The 20,209-nt window shown below is 52.2% G+C and overlaps 1 protein-coding gene across 1 annotated transcript in view; it reads right to left on the bottom strand.

Annotated features, from left to right (window-relative positions):
- XKR6 (XK related 6) overlaps window positions 1–20,209 on the bottom strand; it is a 265,963-nt gene that overhangs the window by 101,979 nt on the left and 143,775 nt on the right. The gene's annotated exons all lie outside the window — the stretch shown is intronic.

The following is a 20,209-nucleotide window of genomic DNA, read 5'->3' as shown; positions in this document are numbered from 1 at the left end:
GGGCCAAACAAAACAAAGGGCAGGACACTGAGGGCAGGGAGGACAGCATAAGCCAAGGCCAAAGGTAAAACATCGAGCACGTTTATGGAAAACAGGAAGAAACTCCAAGTGGGCTGCAGCTGCAAGGGGCATGAGGCCAGGGAGCCAGAGACACGGGCCTCGTGCTGGGCTGGGCAGCCGGCTCTGACCTTGCAAGTCGCAGGGAGCCCTGGGAGGCATCTGAGGAAGGGAGAGCTGTGCATCTCAGGAAGGTCAGCTCGACAGCCACTGAAAACTGGACAGAATAGGAGATGACCTGGGCCCCTATGGGTGCCAGCACCCAGGGAGGCTAGTGGCTGCGAGGTTCCCGGCGGGACAGCTGCAAGCTGCCAGGCCTGGCTACCCTCTTGCCTCCCTGCGGCCTCTTATGTGGACGGGTCAGGTCAGAAGGGCATATGTGTGACACTGAATGGACACAGCACACCCACTGGCATATACGCCCCCAGCCCAGCCTTGCCTGGCCCCTTGCAGTGACAAATAGCACGGGTTTCTCCTGGGGAGCACTGCTGATGTGCCGGCTCCCAGCTGGTGCTCCCAAGACTCCGAGCTTCAGACCCATACACACTTAGTAGGCAGCAGTGTGACCCAGCAGTCAGTCATGGATCCCCTCTGAACAGTCTACTGATCTGTCAAGTGGGGACGGTTATACTTACCTTAACGGGCTGCCCTGAGATCGAGAGACAAAACAAGACACGTGCAGCCTGGGGCCCAGCCGCACCGCCTGGAGGCTGCTTGGATGATGATGGTGACGATGACAATGATGACGTGGCACCCACCGTCCAGCTCACGCCATTGGCATCACCACCAGAGTCAGCTGTGCCATCGAGGCTGCTTCCCATGTGGGGGCAGCTCCCGCTCCTCATCAGCCCACAGGAGCCAGGAGATCAAGACACCCACAGAGCTCGTTGCTTCAGGCCCTGAGTTGAGTACAACCCCAGGGGAGATGGAGCATCAGGCTGCATCTCAGCACCCACCCATGCTTGACCCCCAGAGGCAAGGGATCAAACGGGGTGAGCTGGTCTCTGTTGTTGCTATTGCTTCATCACTCAGTCATGTCTGACTCTTTGCAACCCATGGACCGAAGACCACCAGGCTCCTTTGTCCATGGGATTTCCCAGGCAAGAATACTGGAGTGGGTTGCGACGCCCTCTTCCAGGGGCTCTTCTCCACTCAGGGATTGGACTCAAGTCTCCTGCACTGCAGATGGATTTTTTACTGTCTGAGTCACCGGTGAAGCCCCCTTATCCTCTAAGCCACGTACTAAATTTGGATATCTCGGGCGGCCACTGAAAACTTTAACTTGGGGCACGTTTACCTGATATTTGTGCAGTGGGGCCCTGAAGCCCCTCGTGCTTGAACTCCTTGGAGCATGGCCACGGCTGTGTAGAGGTCTCAGGTGAGGACAGAGTCGGACGTGCCCAGCCCTGTTAAAGGCAGCAGCCTGGGTGCTCGGACAGTTCCTGTGGACTGCATTCAGCAAACATGTATATAAAAGCCTGTAACAGGCTAGGCATGAATGGCAGCCACGCAACCTCAGAAGAAGTGCAATCCACCATCTCTCCTCCTTCCACAGATAACGTTCATGCCTTTTGTGAGTTTTTGTACTGATTAGTATCCCATTCACAAGCACGATAAGGAATGGACGTCAGAGATTCCACTATGAAAAGATAATTAAGCAAAACCCTCCATCATGTTACTGGATCTGTTTCACTCAAGAGGAAATAGCTCAACAATTATCAGTCGAGCTCTTAGAAAACGCTTACTATTTACAGCTGCAGATGTGAGCTGATGAGGATTTTCTTAAGACTGGGTTACACATACGCAAGACGGATATACTGAAATGCCAAGACTGATGTGTAAGCCTATTAACTATAATCCCTGATTTCAAATCTCTGCTTCATCACAATGGACCCATTTTTCTCATTTACTGATTTGATCGAAAGTGAATATTCTAAGTCTTACGTGCATGCTCAGTGCGTGCTCAGTGCATGCTGTTTGCGACCCCATGGACTGTAGCCCACCAGGCTCCTCTGTCCATGAGATTTCCCAGGCAAGAATACCGGAGTGGGTCGCTCTTACCTTCTGCAGGGGATCTTCCCGACGTCTTCTGCATCGGTGGGCGGATTCTTTACCACTGCACCACCAAGGAAGTCCAAGTCTTGAGGTAGGGGATCCATTTTTATGGGAACACATTCTTTGTATCTGTTTTGTATTTTGAGACTTTGTGTCAGATGTATTTTAAGAAAAAAAAAATGCCTCTGCTTTCAAATGTTAGAAAATTACTACTTTAGGCCAACCCTTTCATTTTACAGGTTAGGGGTCTGCACCCCCAAGAGGTGGTGAGATTCAGCCAAGGTGATACAGGTACTGTAAAGTATAATTAAACAGGGAGCAGGGAAATATCTGTTGTGCAGGGGACACTAAATAAATGGAGGGGGAAGGGAAGAGTACACTTCAGGGACACAGAGAAGTAATCTGAGCCATTTAATAAATTAAGCGGTTTTCATCCATCAGGGATTTGGAGGAATAACTAGCTTTGCTCAGTCTGGCCAGAGGGGGTCAGGTGGGCTTCTGTAGCTTAAGCTAACTGTAACTTAAGCTATGTTCATCCATCATCCACCAGGAAAGCCCCCAAATCCGCAGCTCTCAGCTCACACACACCCTCTGCTCCAGGGAGGGGAGATCACTCACATTTGGCCATGGTGACCAGTTCGGGGAGCCCAGAGCCCAACTGGAGCCAGCAAGAGCTGAGAGACTTTGGGAGAAGAAGTTTGGAGCGTGGTAACTACCACAGAGGCCCAGAAAGGAAACGATCACCACTCGACCCCACTTTACCAAGGAAAAGCCAAGAGGAGGAAACGTGAAAAGGTATTCAAGTCACAGAACCCCACTGCAGATCGCACTTAGAGGCGGGCAAGAGAAAAGAGGCAGAGTGTGGGTCAAAAAGCAGAGGGGAGGACTTCCCTGGTTCCAGCGGTTTAAGAATCCACCTGCCAATGCAGGGGACACAGGTTCGATCCCTGGTGCAGAAAGATCCCCCACGCCAGGGGGCAACTACGCCTGTGTGCCACAACTGCTGAGGCTGTGCTCTGCAGCCTGGGAGCTGCAACTACTGCAGCCCACTTGCCCTACAGCCCACGCGCTGCAACAAGAGAAGCTACCGCGGTGAGAAGCTCTCGTACTGCAACAAGAGAGCAGCCCTCACTGGCTGCAACTAGAGAAAGCCTGTGAGCAACAGCAAAGGCGCAGTGCAGCCAGAAAAGAAAAAAGCAGGTGGAGGCACCACTGACGGAGTGAGACTGAGGACCTGAGGGCAACAAGAAGTGAGTGGTCAGTGTGTCCGGGTGGAAGCACTGCAGCCTCGAGGGCCCTGCAACCATCACGACCAGGTCAAGTCCACCCTCCCCTTTCACCAGACACCCCCTGTGCAGGGGAACAAGCAACTTATGGGCTGGAAGAACGTTAAGGGACCTCTGTGTGCCTCTGTCCTTTACAGATGAGGACAATGGAACCCGAATGGACATGGCTTCAGCCAACAAAGCGCTTGGAGCAGAGACCAGCCCACCATCCCCGGCAAGCAGGAGGAAGGAGACTGCTGGGTGAGTGGAGGAGCGGTCACCTCGACGAGCCCGTGGGCCAGCTCCTATCTGGACTCACCCCTTCCCCTGTGTAGCCCCCAGTGGGTGCTTGAAGCCTTGTTTACTGAATGAGCCAGCGATCGTTCCAGGCCCTCCCTGTGCGTGAGCTCCCACTCGGCAAGCTCACACCCAAGTCCACGGAATGCAAGAAAGCTGCTCTCCAAAGAGCCAAAGGACATCAGGCCGTTAGCCAAACAAGCTCCCCATTCACTCCTTAAAAGCATTACTTGCTAACTGCTGATGCACTGAATTATTCATGCCCCGACAGCTGGGGTTTCCCACCTTTCAACAACCACTGACCTCTTCCATCCTGGCTCCAGCCAGCCAGCCACCTCCCTCGGTTTAGGGAGCTGAGGAAGTATGAAGAAACGTAACCCCGGGCAATTCCTTAGAAAGGCCAACGCTTTGCAACAAGAAGCCCAGGGCGGGCAGTGGGCAGAAAATAAGAGATCCCACTTTCCACTGCCTTCCCCAGAAACAAACCCCTGCCTGCCTCCTTCCCTTCTTCCCTTCCTCCTAGGCCCCCAACAGCCTCCTGTCCTCCTGTTTAATGGGAATCACTGGTTGGGGATGTCGCTTTCTCACGGGGAAAACCAAACCTCAGAGTTTGGGGGCTTGAAGAGGCCTCCTAGATTCAGGGGGCTGTGCTGGCCAGGCAGACACATAAGGCATTTCTTGGATGTCTGTTCTGGTCTCTTTATGGACATTAGCACCTTCTGTCCCCTCCACAAGCATCTGAGGCAGTGGTCCCTTCCCCAGTCAGGGTCGGAGTGTAATGGCTGCTTAGAGACTAGGAAGCAGTTCAAGGTACAGAACCCCTCTATAATAGATTCTAGAAATGTGTTTCATGAGGATTTTGTAAAAATGCGGGGAATGTTGATAACAGAATATTCAGGAGAAACAAACAGAATAGAAAAGGGTAGGAAGAGCGTGATACCCACACAGCTGTTGAAAATCACGTCGACAGTGCGGATGTTAACAAAGCACAAGGGGGGAACGAGAGATGGAAGTCGATGACCTCCAAGTAGGAGGCTGTGTTCACTTAGAAATCGATGTTTGATTTCTTCCGAGTTTCATCCCAGGAGAACACACCGCTGCCACAGCCTGGGGGTGGGGGCGTGGTCCGGGCCCAGAGCCCTGGAGACTGGGAGGGGCTTGAGGGCCCGCAGGAAAACCCTGGGCCTCATACCATTGCTAGAATAAGACATTAAAGATGGTTTTCATATACTCACACTGTTCCAAAATTTGTATGTATACAAAGATATATGTTTATATATATATATATACACACACACACATAAAAAATTACATATATAAATACAAAATGATACATAGCTCAGACGGTAAAGAATCTGCTTGCAAAGAATCTGCTTGCAATGATCAAACCTGGGTTCGATCCCTGGGTTGGGAAGAGCCCCTGGAGAAGGAAATGGCAACCCACTCCAGGATTCTTGCCTGGAGAGTGGATAGAAGAGCCTGGTGGGCTATAGTCCACGGGGTTGTAAACGGTTGGATACGACTAACACACACACACACACGCACACACGTTCTATACATACGTGTGTATAAGGTCCTCCTGACACTCCCCCACCCAGGCCACAGCCACACTCCGTCCCTCCAGATGCCCTTTACTTGCACAGAAGCAAAGATGAATACACGGTCTGATTTCCCCATCTTTTTGCCGACAGGAAGCACTGACCTGCACGCTGCCCCTTTCGCATCACCCTGCTCTGGCCATTTACACGGGGGCCCCAGTGAGGCTCCTGTCCGGGCCCCTGCTGCTGCAGACATGGGTCAGCCTCCCTGGGCACCACCAGCACTCAGGCCCCAAGGAAGCCCTACACACGACTTTCCCAGCCGGGTCTGCAGAACTCAGGGAAAGTGAGGGGGAGGGACCAGGAGCCCCACCAGCCCACCCTGGTGGAGCGTGGCCCGGCTCTCAAACTGCAGTGCAGTGGTGGTCCCAGCCTGTGGGTCACGCTACCAGGCCCCCAGGCACCGCAGTACCCCTGCCAGCCTGGTAGACCAGGCCCACCCGAGGGGCTCCTTCTCAGGGGGAATCTCCATGGAGTGCCCGGACATGCTGGCTCCCCAGGGACTCCATGCATTATGAGAAGATAAAAGATTTAAGCCTACAAAACATAAAATGTTAACTTAATTATCATAAATAATACATGCCCAGGACTTTCCTGGTGGTCCAGTGGTTACAACTCCATGCTTCCACTGCAGGGGGCATGGGTTTCGTCCCTGGTCAGGGAACTAAGATCCCACATGCCACATGGCATGGCCTAAATAAATAAATGAAACACGCCCAGTGCATTTCTGCTGAAGAGGCGGGAAAAGAAAAAAGACAGACACTCTAAGCAGGAGGACTCACAGAGGGGATGAGGGTGAGAAGCCAGGGTGGGCGAAGTCTCCCAGACAGGCCACAGTGGAAACCGGGAAAGCAACCTTCTTTCTCCCAGGTTGCCTGCCTCCTCCATGCAGCCTACCTTGATTTCTCACTTCTGCACCTACCTAAGGCTCTCTGGAAGTTCTGCCTTGGGGAGCCAAGTTTTGGTTATGGGCACCCTGGTCTCATTGCCCACCATCTACAGAGCTCCTGGAGGCAGAGACTGGATCCTGTATACCTTTGAATATGTCCTCCTGTAGACAGAGTCAGCCCAGGAAACTTCTACCAAATGAATGAGCTGCCTCCCCCGTCCCAGTTCCAATGGCCTCTTTCCATCACCACAGCCAGCATGGAGTGTGCTCTGTGGCTTATTAAACATGTCTGCAAGTGTTCTCTCACATCACCCTCACACCAGCTCCGTCTCATAAGTAGACCTCCCATTTTACAGGTGAGGAAACTGAGGCTGGGGAAGATGAGCAACACATTAGCTTTCTAATTTCAGCTCCAAAGATCTTTGGTTCTCCATACAAATATTTCATTTGTTCTTTGCATTACATTTTCCACCCTAAAATCCCTCTTACAAATATTAATTCTATCCATCTGGTTCTGACTGTACCAATAACTCCAGTAGGGGAGGAAGGGTACGTACCCCATGCCAGCCCCTACCTCCTCTGGTCTGTGGGACTCATTATGCGGTTGGTTGTTTAGTCACTAAGTGGTGCCTGATTCTTTGCTACCCCATGGATTGTACTCACTAGGCTCCTCTGTCCATGGAATTTTCCAGGCAAGAATACTGGTGTGGGTTGCCATTTCCTTCTCCAGGGGATCCTCCCAAGCCAGAGATCAAAGCAGGCGGATTCTTTACCACTGAGCCACCTGGGAAGCCCATGGGGCTCATTAGAGAACTACTCAGAGAGATGCTGCGACGACTAAACCCTGGTGACCGGGAGTGTTAGACTAAGGAATTCATCTGGAGGGCTCAGCACTGCACAGGGGCTGCCCCAGCGGCTCCAGCAGCATCCTCATCATGCCCACAGGAAGGACTCTCCGGCTCTGGGAGACAGGGGCCTCCAGCAGACCCAGAAAGCAGGGCCCCTCCCTGCCAGGCTGGATCCTGGGGACGTGCCCGGAAGGTTCTCAGGGGTCTTCACTGTGGCTCCACTGTCACCTGGCCTTCCCCAGCCAGGGCACACGCCCGCACACACAACTGTACCCCTCGATGCTCACCGTCCCACCCGACCAGCTGCCCTCAGACCTTGGCTCTCCTGACACCAGGTGGAGGGCACAGCCCCCCAGAAGCAGAGAACATCGGGAGCTTTCCTGAAAACCTCTACAACTTCCAGAGATTTCCCGAGAGCCTCCCATACCTCATAACTCAGATCAGCAAACCAGCAGGAACGGAGGTCAGATGACCTGCCAGCCTATCTCTGGAGGAGGCAGGCGGCAGTACGCAAGACAGACGAGCCCACGGAAGCAGTTTCAATGGCAGCGGACAGACAACTAGCCACTGAGCAAGTAATGAGACAGTCTCAGAGAGGGACGAGTGCCATGCAGGAGATAAAGCCCAGGGGCGTGGTAGAGCAATGGGCAGTAGCAAGGCAGAGCCAGCTTCAGGGTCGCCAAGGGCCGGGCCAGCACTGTAGGACCTCTGAGAAGAACCTGAGGAATCTGTGAAAAATACGGATTCCTGGGACCAGCTCCTGAGCACCGGATTTTCTGGGTAGAACTGGGAAGTCTGCATTGTCCCAAGCATCCCAGGGGATGTGGATGAGGCCAGAGGTTTGGAAAGAACTTCTCCAGGCCTCTTCCAGGCTGAAGACTCCACGGGGACCAGGGCCCCTTTCTGGGGTCCTCTTAGACTCACTCAAGGCCCAAGGCCTTTAGGATTGGAACTACTCCTTGGTTTGTGAGACGCTGACTCCAGGCAGCACTCCTAGCCAGAAGTCTGGGCAGACCCTGGCCTCTGCTCGGTTCCTCTGTGGCAGAGTCCCCTGAACCTCCTACCTCATTTCCCCCAGCTCGGCTGCCCATCAGTGAATGAAGCAGGCCTTGGCTGGCTGCCCAGGCACACGGCGGAGGCAGTGGCCGCAGGCTTTTATCAATGGGATCAACAGGGCATCTGCCGGGACTGATGCGGGACAGGATCCTTGTGACGGTGCCCTGGCCAACATTTTGGAGGTCACCCTGAAGAAGCGGCTAGCCTTGGCCGCAGGAAGCTTTTCACAGGGAGGGTGAGTGGCTCAGGGCTTTGGGGAGCTTGGAAGCCCTCCCTGGGACAGTCATACTGTTTGCTGGCTTGCCTCAAGGCAGCTTATTCTTGTGAAAGTCTTTTCTGGGGTTCTCCTGGCCAGAACAGACCCATTTGGCCTCATGAAATCGTCCCTCGGTTTCTCCCCCTGCCTTTGCTTGGTTCTTATTTGGTGAGGAGCCAAAACCTCTATTTCTCAGGACAGGGTCAGACAGAGGGCTGGTGCCGTGCGTCAGTCTGTTTATTTGCAGGAAGATCGATGCCTGAAGCAGAACCAAATCCTGGGAACACAACCTTGGGCCTGGGGCTGGCTATGGCTCCCCGTCCCCTCCCCAGGCCTCTCTGCAGTGGCTGCAGAACAGCACTGTCCAGGGTCTGGAGACTGAAGCCTTGCAGGGGCCCCAGCTCTGCCAATGCCACCACTACCAATTCTGTACCGGGAAACCCGAGAGCAGGGGACTGAACAAGAGAGAAGGAAACTAAGCAAGCCAGCCTTGACGCTCAGACCCACCTCTGCGAGGACACCTGTGCAGATGCTGGATGCCCCCACCTTCCCCAGGGACTCATGGGGGCAGCTCCAAGGGAAACACCTGGCCGATAAATCCCCAAGGGTGTGGCTAACACCTTCCTCTAGTAACAGCTGAGAAATAAGAAAGAAAAAGAAAAGGTCAACCAGGGCTTTCCTGGTGGCTCAGCGGTGAGGACTCTGCCTGCCAATGCAGGGCACCTGGGTTCGATCCCTGGTCCCGGAAGATCCCATGTGCAGTGGAGCAACTAAGCCCTCAGCTGTGCCATCCCTGTTGAGCTTGTGCTCTAGAGTCCACGAGCTGAAACTACTGAGCCCACGTGTCCTAAAACCTGTGCTCCCTGTAAGAGAAGCCACTGCGATGAGAAGCCACTCTCGTCAAAAGTCAGCACAGACCTTAGTCTGCCCAAGTCCAAGGATTAGCTCTCAGGACCCGTCTTACTTGGCCTGTATCAACCATCGGGCATCACTGTCTGTTGAAAGCCATTTTTCCCCTGGTGTCCAGACAGCCTTCTAGGCTTCTTCTAAGCTCACAGGCCACTGCTGGCCTCCCTGTAGCCTCCTCCACTCCCTGTCCTTCAAGAGCTGGAGAGCTCAGAGCTGAGCATGTGTCTCTCCCTAAGTGGTCTCATCCACACTACACATTCAATATCACCCACACACTGGAAACTCCCAAACTTATGTCTCCATGTCTCATGTCTGCCCAAATGTCTTCATCCACTACTGCTGCTATGACAAAAATACATAGTTACTGTGGCTTATAAACAACAGAAATTTATTCTTCATGGTTCTGGAGGCTAGAAGACCAAAATCAGGGTGTTACCAGGGCCAGGTTCTGGTGAGGACCTCTTCTGGTTGCATCCTCATTTGGCAGAGAACAGTGAGAGAAAGTTCTCTTCTAAGTGACTTTATAAGTGACCCTTATAAGGGCACTAATCCCATTCATGAAGGCTCCACCCTCATGACCTAAGCACCTCCTAATACCAACCCACCCTGCTGGTGGGTAGGGTGCATGGTTGGCCTCATCTAATCCACTGAGGGCCCGGACAGAACAAAACAGCAGAGGAAGGGTGAATTCTCTCTCTCTGGTCGAGCTGGGACACCCGTCTTCTCCTGTGGTTGGACATTGCTGCTCCTGCGTCTCAAAGGCCTTCAGACTTGGACCGGATTATATACCACCAGCTTTCCTGGGACACTGGCTTGCAGATGGCAGACGGTAGGAGTCCTCAGACTTCAGAGGTGCGTGAATCAATCCCTCACAATAAATCTTTCTCTATATCTATATCCTATTGGCTCAGTTCTCTGGCAAACCCTGACTAATATGCCCTCCTATAGTGAAAGTCCTCCATGGCTTCCTAGTAACATTTAATGCAAAGTCTCAGTTCTCTTCACGGCCTGCCTCTCTATCCCTACAGGTCTCCCGTCCACTCTCTGTTCCACCCACACTGGCTTCTTTGCCAGTCCTCACATGTTCCAAGCATGTCCCCACTCTGGGACCTCAATATTTGCCGTCCCGCTGCCTGGAGGGCTCATCTCCAGACCGTCTCAGACCTCATGTGCCCTTCCCATCACTAAGGACACCGCTTAAATGTCACAGCTTAGATGTCTTCCCCTGACCTCCAGCCTCACAGGTGCTGTCCCCTTCCCTGACTTTTTTCTCCACAGCACTTATCATCATCCCAGATTAAATGATATACTGGGTTTATTCGTGGGCTTCCCAGGGTGGTAAAGAATCCACCTGTCAATGCAGGAGACACAGGTTCAATCCATGTCAGGGGTCAGGAAGATCCCCTGGAGAAGGAAATGGCAACCCACTCCAGTATTCCTGCCTGGGAAATCCCATGGACAGAGGACCTGGCGGGCTATAGTCCATGGGGTCACAAACAGGTGGACATGACTGAGTGACCGAGCAAATGAGCAAGTATTTGTTTATAGCCTTCCCCATGAAACCCCATGAAGGGGGAAATCTCCTCTGTCTCGTTCACCACCGTAAGTGCTTACAGCGGACCCTGGCACACAGACGGTGCTTGATGAGTACTTGTCGAAGGAGGGAGTGGGTGGAGGGATGATATGCTGAGGGCATCTCTTTCAGCCTGTCCAGCTTTGCTCTCTCTCTCTGGTTTTCTCTACCTGCTCCCCCCGCCTTGAGTCACAGTTGGCTTTCTCTCTTCCCTTCTCCCCATTTCCTGTCAGGATCACCTCACCTACTCGGGACTGGCCCAGAAGGAAAGCTTAGGGATCTCCGTGAACCAGGCTTCCCCATCCCTTCCCCCAGGCCCCGCCCCCAAGCAGGTATCACACAAACTCCTCACTTCTGAGTCTCGAATCACCGAATCACTGCAGGCTCCTTCTCTTCAGGAAGCCCTCTGGGTCCCCTGATGCTGTTGGGCTGGGCTGGAGACAGGAGCACTGCTGACACCCTGCAAGCCTGATCAGCTACCCATGCTCTGTGGTGCCCTTCCAGCCTCCCCCTCAAACTCCTGGTCCAGGCAGAGCAAGCTGGAGAAAGCTGAGAGTGACCCGGTCCACCTTCTGGTCTTATGAGTGAAGGAACTCGGCCCCCATGCAAAGCAGACTCTCCCCATCCGTCCACCCACTTTCCTTGCGTCTTCGCTTCCCAGAAGTTACAGCAAAGTCTAACTATTTAGCACGACTAGCTGCCTGTCCTGCAGAGCTCCCAACGGAAGGTGAATCACCAGGGCGGAGACTGGATGTGCCCTGCTCACCGCAGTATCCCAGCACCTGGCACTTAGTACGGGCCCCGTGATCAGCTCTTGAATTAATGAATGAAGAAGAGGGAAGTAAGCTGCCTGTGAACACGCTTCAGGGAACTAGAAGGTGACAAGAGGGAAGGGAAGCGAGAGGAATGCAGCACCAGAGTACTCCGACTCCTCGGGGAGAGCCTCAGAATAAAACATCACGGACTGGGCAAGGACCCAAGCCCCGTTCCTGATTCCCGGGCAGCACGCTTCCCCTGCTTTCCACTCATGGCTTCAGGGCCCTGCTTTCAGCGCTCGCACCAGCATCATCTGTACGCACCGAGCACCACGCAGGTGGCAGGGGTGGGGAGACACAGCAGGGCCCCCAACAAGGCCCTCACCCTCCCAGCCTGAGCGTCCTGGGGAAGGCAGATGGTGCGCTTGCCTCCCGTGTGCTCAGAGAGGTTACGTAACTTGCTCAGGGACACACAGCCCCACAGCAGCAGACGCCAGGTTTTGATTCATGCCTGCTTGCCTGCCCTGTGTGCAGCACAGCCGCCGGCCTGCCCTCCCCTGCCCCCGGCCCCCGCACACATCTTACTCAGCCCCACGGTTCCCTCTCCCTGCACTTGCTGAATGAGCCAAGGTCGCGTCCACATGGCCAGAGACGCGTGCTTTGTCCTCAAAACCAGCAAATCAAGAGGCAAACAGGTGTGGGACCCAGTGCCCCAGATAAGAACAGAAGGCAGGGCAGGAGGGAGAGACGGTGGAGGGAGCCAGAGAAGGCCTGGCAGAGGTGGGGCTGGGCCCCAAGGATGCAACCACTCAGGGAGGAACGCCCCCAAGTGAAAATGAACGAAGGCAACTGCCAGGGAAAGAGCTTCTGTTAAATGCCTTTGTTCCCATCACCTGTAACAGCAACAATGATGCCCGCGCGTGCCTCTGTGCGTGCGTGTACACACACACACACGTGCAGCTCCTCTGGCGCCAAGCCCTTGCTTGTACCCAGAGAGCCACCAGCCTGACCGAGAGCTGCGGGGACAACTGGCCTGAGCTCTACTGAGAAGGGTGCCCTCTGCCCAACCAGAGCTTCCGGGGCGTGTGCACCACACCATCATCATCTGACCTCTGGCCATTTACCGGGGCCCTCAGCATCAGCCCCGCAGGGCTCAGTTCTCACAGGCAGAATCATCACTTAGGTGTTCAGACTCAGAACAGCTTGGTGGCAGCGCTGCAGGGGCTTAACATCAGGGGTGGGCCTTGCAGAGGCATCTGGGGGCTGACACCCACTAGCCTTTCCCCTGCCCCACCGTGCCTGGGGTAGGCGCAGTGTGTCCTCTTGGATAAACCACTTCCCTCTCAGAGAAGCATTCTTTTTAGTTTTCAGCTCTTTAGTTCTCCTCAGCTCTAAAGAAGGGAGGGCAAGCGTTGGGAGGCAGGGTCATCTGGTTTCTAAGTAACCTCAAGCTCTCCAGCACTGAACGCTTCACACCCCGTGGACCTAGGCAGACCCGTCAATCACAGGCAGGGATCAACCCCATCCTCCTACAAGCTGGCCCTGGGGACCTGGACCTTGGCCTCGTTCCCAGACGGTGCAGGGGAGTGGCCAGCAGCAGGACCGCACTCATCCCCAGGTCCCTGCTCCCCTTCCTGGCTCCTGTGGGCTCCCACAAACAGAGGAGCCCCAACCGCCCCCTGGGTATGCAGGAATTCATCAACGACTCCTTCTCTCTGGGACAGCTTTCACTGATCGGCTCTGTGTCTAGCCTTCTGTTCCTGAGAATCCCCACGGGGACCAAGATTCGCCTTGGGGATAAAAATAAAAACACCCCCAGTCCACAAAATCTCACTTTCCTGCTTTCTAACAAACACACCACAACCCAGGAGAAAGGAGGAACCTCACCCCACCTAAGCAGGGAGTGGGGGTGAGATATTCTCTAGCTCCTTCAGCTCTCTAGAATTCAGGGATTTAGAGCATCCTCAAACACATACAAACATGCACACATGGGCAAGCTCCGGCAGGAACATGGGAAAGCAAAAGAGCCGCTGGACCGCTGTGCTACAAAGGTGGAGTCATGCAATGCTTTTTCTTCTTTAACCCTAATGTTGTAATATTACTGTTCCATGAGAAATGAAATAGGATGGGAATAGCGAACAGGGAATCCAAGGGTCCAAGTTCCAAGAAGACAGGCTGTCATGATCCCTGGGTAGGTAGCACCCAGCAATGATGTCTTAAAAATCAACGTCTTTTAGTGAAGTTAGCAGCTAAAGGGAATGAAACTTCCTTCCACAGGGAAGAAGGCACCACGAGGGGAGCCATATCCTCCTTCTTCCACTAGGCACTGCGTTTCCCGTTGGTCCAAGGCAAGCAACGTACGGGCAGTGAAGGCTGAGCAGGGTCAGAGAACGAGAAACACAGCTCAAGGAACTACATCTTAACAGCTGACTCCCCACTGACGACCCCTAGAAGTCATGAGGCCTGAGTGTGAAGCTGTGAGCCCCGGAAAAAAATGTTACCCATGTATAGGTGTTCAGGTTGCACACTGCCCAAGCATGTAATGTCTTGGGGTGGGATGTTTATTCAACAAACATATACCAAGTTATCTGAGAGTATGTGACTCTGGGTCTCCTAGCTGAGTCCCAGAGCAGTAGGAGAGAGAGCCCTCCTACATACATCCATTTTATTATTCATTTGTACACGCCCATGTTCCGGCTCTGTATCCCAACTATGTTCTGGGAGGGACCTGAAGCCACTGCCTTCTCCTGCCTGCCCTCTCAGGAAGCCCAATTCCTGTTCCCTCTGAGAAAATAACTTGGAACAGTTGCCTCACCTTGGTAGTGGGTGGGAAGAAGTGAGGGGCGTGCAATGGATAAGGCATGATGAGGCTGGCCTGTGTGTGAAGCCAGAGGTGGGGGCTGGATCACCTTGTACCTAACTGAAAGAGTTATTCAAGGCAGGGCCCGTTTTCTAATTCATGCAAAGGCCCTAAGGGCTAGCAGAGGCCTGGGTGGGAGTCAGGCCTGTGTGCTCCTCTATAAAGGGAGAAAGCAGGAGGGGCACCGAGGGGCACAGGCAGCGCTTCTGCTTGGAGATGGGTAGGAGGAGGGCTCACCCTCCCTGAGAGCTCCAAGCCTGCCTCGAGGCCGCACCCTGGACCCACAGCTCTCCACCTGAGCTCTGCTCTGGGCTTAGGCGGTAACCTTCCAGGGAGGTAATTCCTCTGTTAAAAATAGAAGCAGGCCTCCTGCAGATCTCATCAAACTTCGGGAACACAGAACCAAGCCAAGCCTGATTGCTATTCTCAGGAGATTGCCTGCTTTTTATTTATGCGTTTACTGGGAAGCTCTTTATTTACATTGTCGTAATTTACATCTCCCATGTTGTAATTTACATCTCCCACAAGCTCCTCAGTTCCCCAGATCCCTTCCGTTCTAGATGATGCTCAGCTACCAAGATGCTCCCGACTGCCAGCGGCTCATAAGGCTCTTCTGAGAACTGCTGAGTAAATATTCCCCGAGTTTACTGGAAAGCGGTGAAAGAGGGGGTGGGCGTTTCTTTACAAATAACTGGGCTCACGGCTGGGAGACGGGCAGCTCCCTCAAAGGTGATTCCGCAGAGAGAACAATGCTCATAAAAGCACTTCTCACAGTCAGAGTCAGATCCAGCTGTCCTGTGATGGGGCGTTGGGACCACTAAGTTCCAGAACCCAAGTGGTCCACAAAAGCAGCCACATCGTGCAGCAAGGAATACCTCTGCTTATGTGGGGGAAACCAGACGATTATGCCTGCTCCTCAAAACCTGCTAGCCTTTCTCAGTGTAAAAGGGAGATGTGAACCCCCCTTTACACGTACCTCCAGCCTCCTGTGTCTACCTTCCTGCCCCTCTCACCATCCCCGGCTCCCTGCAGGTGATCAGCGGGGAGGAGGAAGCTTTCTGTTCTCATCACCCCTCTTGGCTCACCCCCAGCCTCACCTCTCCCAGCCCAGGCTGGCCCAACCCAGCCAAGGAGGCCACAGGCAAGGAAGCTGCCCCCAACTTGGGTGCCTGCCTTTTGCCCAGATTTGGGGTCTCATCCTTGGCTGCCCGGTTCCCCTCCTCTGTTCTCCCCCTTCCATGGACACGGTCTCCCCACTGCCTGGCTCCACCCGCTTCAAGCCCGGAAGGAGGAACTCAAGCCCCACGCTGTTCTGTTTGGAAGCCTCAGTCAGCACCCCGAGACCCAGCGTATTCTCAAAAGCACTTGCCTCCGGCTCTTGGTGACTCCATGTGACCTGGTTTCCACCCAAGTGAAATGATAAATGGAAGTCATGTCAATTCCCCTGCATGGCATCTCCTGTCCTGGCCCTCTCTTGTCCCCTGCCTTGTCTTTATCACATTGTTCACTACCTCACTCACAACGCAGCTTAATTATTTTTCATATTCTCCATCTCCCCCGCACACCACAACAGAAGCCGTACGAGACAAGAAGCTACGTCTGTTCCGTTCACTGTGGTGGACCACACAGGCCCTGCCACACAGTAGGGGCTCGAGCCCTGCGTGACGAATGAGCGCGTGAACACGCAGCGAGAAGCGACCTGTGACCAGCAAGCTCCTCTCTTTACACGCACCATCTCATCCTTGTGACAACGCTATGAGGTAGGAGCTTTTACTCTCTTCATGTCACACAGGAGAGAACGTTCCATGAGATTCCAAGTCACAGAGTCTGCAGGGTGGTGAAGAAGCCTGACATCGCTTTGTTCAGCACGATGGCCCCCAAGTTCGGAGGGATGAAGAAGGAACTGGGCCCCTGACCCCAATGCCCAAGTTCTTAGACATCACTCTCTGCTTTGGAGCCCCCCTCCCCATATACCACCCACCCTCTCTGAACCTCTTCCCCTCCTAATACTCAGTCCCCACCTTGCTCATCCTTCAAGGCCCACTTCCTCCATGAAGCTCTCCCAGATCCCTACAGCTGGGCCTTGAGCTTCTTCATAATTTTCAAAAATTGGATGAGTTTTTCACATCTACTTCCTACAACAGAATGGTGAGTTCTTGGGGACACAGTGCGTGGATCTGAATCACAGCCCAGAACACACACAGCATTCTACAGATAATGGACGTACAAGAAACACTTGTCAAATGAATGAAGTGAAAGAAAATACTTTTAAAATTACTTTGGGATGACTGAACCATAACGAAAGCAGTGCTTAATATATTTTCAAAAGAGCAACATACACAGATGAATGGATAAAATATATATGAAATTTTTCATATACCTGACACTTTCACAATGTTCACATATTAAAGTTCACTCTTCTTTACATGTTACTAAATAAGTTCTTAAGGATATTTAAGGAAGCATTACTATGCACAAAAGCTAGTGGAGGTGATGAATTCCAGTTGAGCTCTTTCAAATCCTAAAAGATAATGCTGTGAAACTGCTGTACTCAATATGCCAGCAAATTTGGAAAACTCAGCAGTGGCCACAGGACTGGAAAAGGTCAGATTTCATTCCAATCCTAAAGAAAGGCAATGCGAAAGAATGTTCAAACTACCTCACAACTGCACTCATCTCACACGCTAGTAAAGTAATACTCAAAATTCTCCACGCCAGGCTTCAATAGTACGTGAACCATGAACTTCCAGATGTTCAAATTAGATTTAGAAAAGGCAGAGAAACCAGAGATCAAATTGCCAATATCCATTGGATCATGGAAAAAGTGAGAGAGTTCCAGGAAAACATCTACTTCTGCTTTATTGACTATGCCAAAGCCTTTGACTGTGTGGATCACAATAAACTGTGGAAAATTCTGAAAGAGATAGGAATACCAGACCACCTGACCTGCCTCTTGAGAAATCTGTATGCAGGTCAGGAAGCAACAGTTAGAACTGGAACAACTGACTGCTTCCAAATAGGAAAGGAGTACATCAAGGCTGTATATTGTCACCCTGCTTATTTAACTTATATGCAGAGTACCTCATGAGAAACGCTGGGCTGGAAGAAGCACAAGCTGAAGTCAAGATTTCTGGGAGAAATATCAATAACCTCAGATATGCAGATGACACCACCCTTATGGCAGAAAGCAAAGAAGAACTAAAGAGCCTCTTGATGAAAGTGAAAGAGGAGAGTGAAAAAGTTGGCTTAAAGCTCAACATTCAGAAAACGAAGATCATGGCATCTGGTCCCATCACTTCATGGCAAATAGACGGGGTAACAGTGGAAACAGTGAGAGACTTTATTTTGGGGGGTTCCAAAATCACTGCAGATGGTGACTGCAGCCATGAAATTAAGACCTTTGCTCCTTGGAAGAAAATTTATGACCAACCTAGAAAGCATATTAAAAAGCAGAGACATTACTTTGCCAACAAAGGTCCATCTAGTCAAAGCTATGGTTTTTCCAGTGGTCATGTATGGATGTGAGAGTTGGACTATAAAGAAAGCTGAGCGCCGAAGAATTGATGTGTTTGAACTGTGGTGTTGGAGAAGACTCATGAGAGTCCCTTGGACTGCAAGGAGATCCAACCAGTCCATTCTAAAGGAGATCAGTCCTGGGTGTTCACTGGAAGGACTGATGCTGAAACTGAAACTCCAATATTTTGGCCACCTGGTGCGAAGAGTTGACTCATTGGAACAGACCCTGATGCTGGGAAAGATTGAAGGTGGGAGGAGAAGGGGACGACAGAGGATGAGATGGTTGGATGGCATCACTGACTCAATGGACATGAGTCTGAGTGAACTCCCGGACTTGGTGATGGACAGGGAGGCCTGGTGTGCTGCAGTCCATGGGGTCGCAAAGGGTCAGACACGACTGAGTGGCTGAACTGAATGAATGACTGAAGGATATTTATACAGCAGTTAGTAACTACTGCCATGCATGACACTGTTCCTTTCAGTATTTCAACCCTAACCCATACTACCTAATGGTCGGGTTGAAATACTGATATTCCTCTTCAATATCGAGGCATTTCTCTTAAACTCTTATCTTGGAAATCAATGTAAATAACTTCTATCTTGACCAATAGCAAAAAAGTTGCTTTGAGCCAATTTTTAAACATTGTTTGGCAGACTGATATGGAGGGGAAGCAGTGGGTGAAATGGGTGGAGGTGGTCAAAAAAGGAAAAAAAAAAATGTTGTTACCTGGGTCTTGTCAAATGCTAGTTGCCTTAATTCTGAAAGATCATCTTTATTCCCCTTCCTTGTTTTATCCTTATGTACCCTTCTAGACTATTTCAAGACTGAAAGCTCCTTGAGAGCAAGGAGTATGGTTTCCTCATTCAATTTGTGTTCCACCAGCATGAAGCATGTCTTTCAGTCAAATTGTACCACGAACCTTTAAACATGGAGAAAGAGTAAATACTCTGCAACATAGGAATGTTGATTTTGAAAGGAATGTCTGTCTACTTTAGGACATTTAGAAAACAGATGGGATTCATTGGATCTCATCACCCTGAGAGGGGCACTAACATGTGGATGACCCAGCACCTCGCATTCTGACTTAGCCTCTGGGCTAGAGAGATGGGTGGGTAAGGCTGCCTGCGGGCAGACCAGCCTGGCACCTCCATAGCAGACACCAGGAGGTCCTGAGAACACCTGGCTTCCCACAGAGCTCAGTGCCAGAGAGGAATTCTGGTACTTGGAGGCGTAAGAAGCAAAGAAGACGTGAGCATCATCACAGGAGGCCATCACACATCATCACTGTATTAAAATACAGAATATTGGAGGACTTCCCTGGTGGTCTGGTGGTTAGGAATCCACCTAGTTCAATCCCTGCTCTGGGAAGATTCTTCCCCATTCCGTGGGACAGCTAAGGCCGTGTGCTTCAACTACTGAAGCCCACGCACCCTAGAGTCTGTGCTCCACAACCAGAGGAGCCGCTGTGATGAGACGTCCACAAGCCGCAATGAAGAGCAGCCCCCACTCACCCCAACTAGAGAAAGTCTGCACGCACCCAGGGAGACAGAGAGGGAGATGAGTGAAAGAATGTTTAAAAGCAACAGAATGGATAACACAAAAGGCGGTCAAATAAAAAAATAAATGAATTTTTTAGGTAAAAAATATATAGTGTATTGGAAAACGTGAGTTTCCAATAGAACAGAGACACGGGCCATTAAAAAGACAGTCTGTTACTCACAGATCCAATAGGAGGGCCACGGTGGGGGCCACTAGGGTCAGCCAGGAGGCCGAAGGAGAGGGGAGGAGCTGTGGCAAGGGGCTGTATTGTGGTTTCTGCAGGGAAGACGAGCAAGGCAGGGTAAGCAGGCTCAGGATCAGCCAGCCAACCGTTTCATGGGGTGTGGGGCTCAGGGCTATCCCCAGTCACCAAGTGTACCTGGCCCTGAGGTGGTCGGGGAAGGGGGGCAGTGGCGTGGAACATGAGGACCGGATAAAAGAGGCGGAAGTGGTCGGGGTTGTATTTGAAAAGCGCATCGGCAGGTGTCGTTGTTGTTTATGAGTCACGTCTGACTCTGTGACCCCACGGCCTGTAGCCCGCCAGGCTCCTCTGTCCATGGGATTCTCCAGGCAAGAATACTGGAGTGAGTTACCATTTCTTTCTCCAGGGGATCTTCCCAACCCAGGGATCAAACCTGGGTCTCCCACACTGGCAGGCGGATTATTTACCACTGAGCCGCCAGAGAAGCCCAGTGGCAGGTGAGCTCCACACTCCCTCTATGAACTGGCTACCCC

Source organism: Ovis canadensis, chromosome 2, assembly GCF_042477335.2.
Source record: "Ovis canadensis isolate MfBH-ARS-UI-01 breed Bighorn chromosome 2, ARS-UI_OviCan_v2, whole genome shotgun sequence".
NCBI lineage: Eukaryota > Metazoa > Chordata > Mammalia > Artiodactyla > Bovidae > Ovis > Ovis canadensis.
The sequence above is the reverse complement of the archived record's forward strand: the minus strand, read 5'-3'. Positions and strand labels throughout refer to the sequence as shown.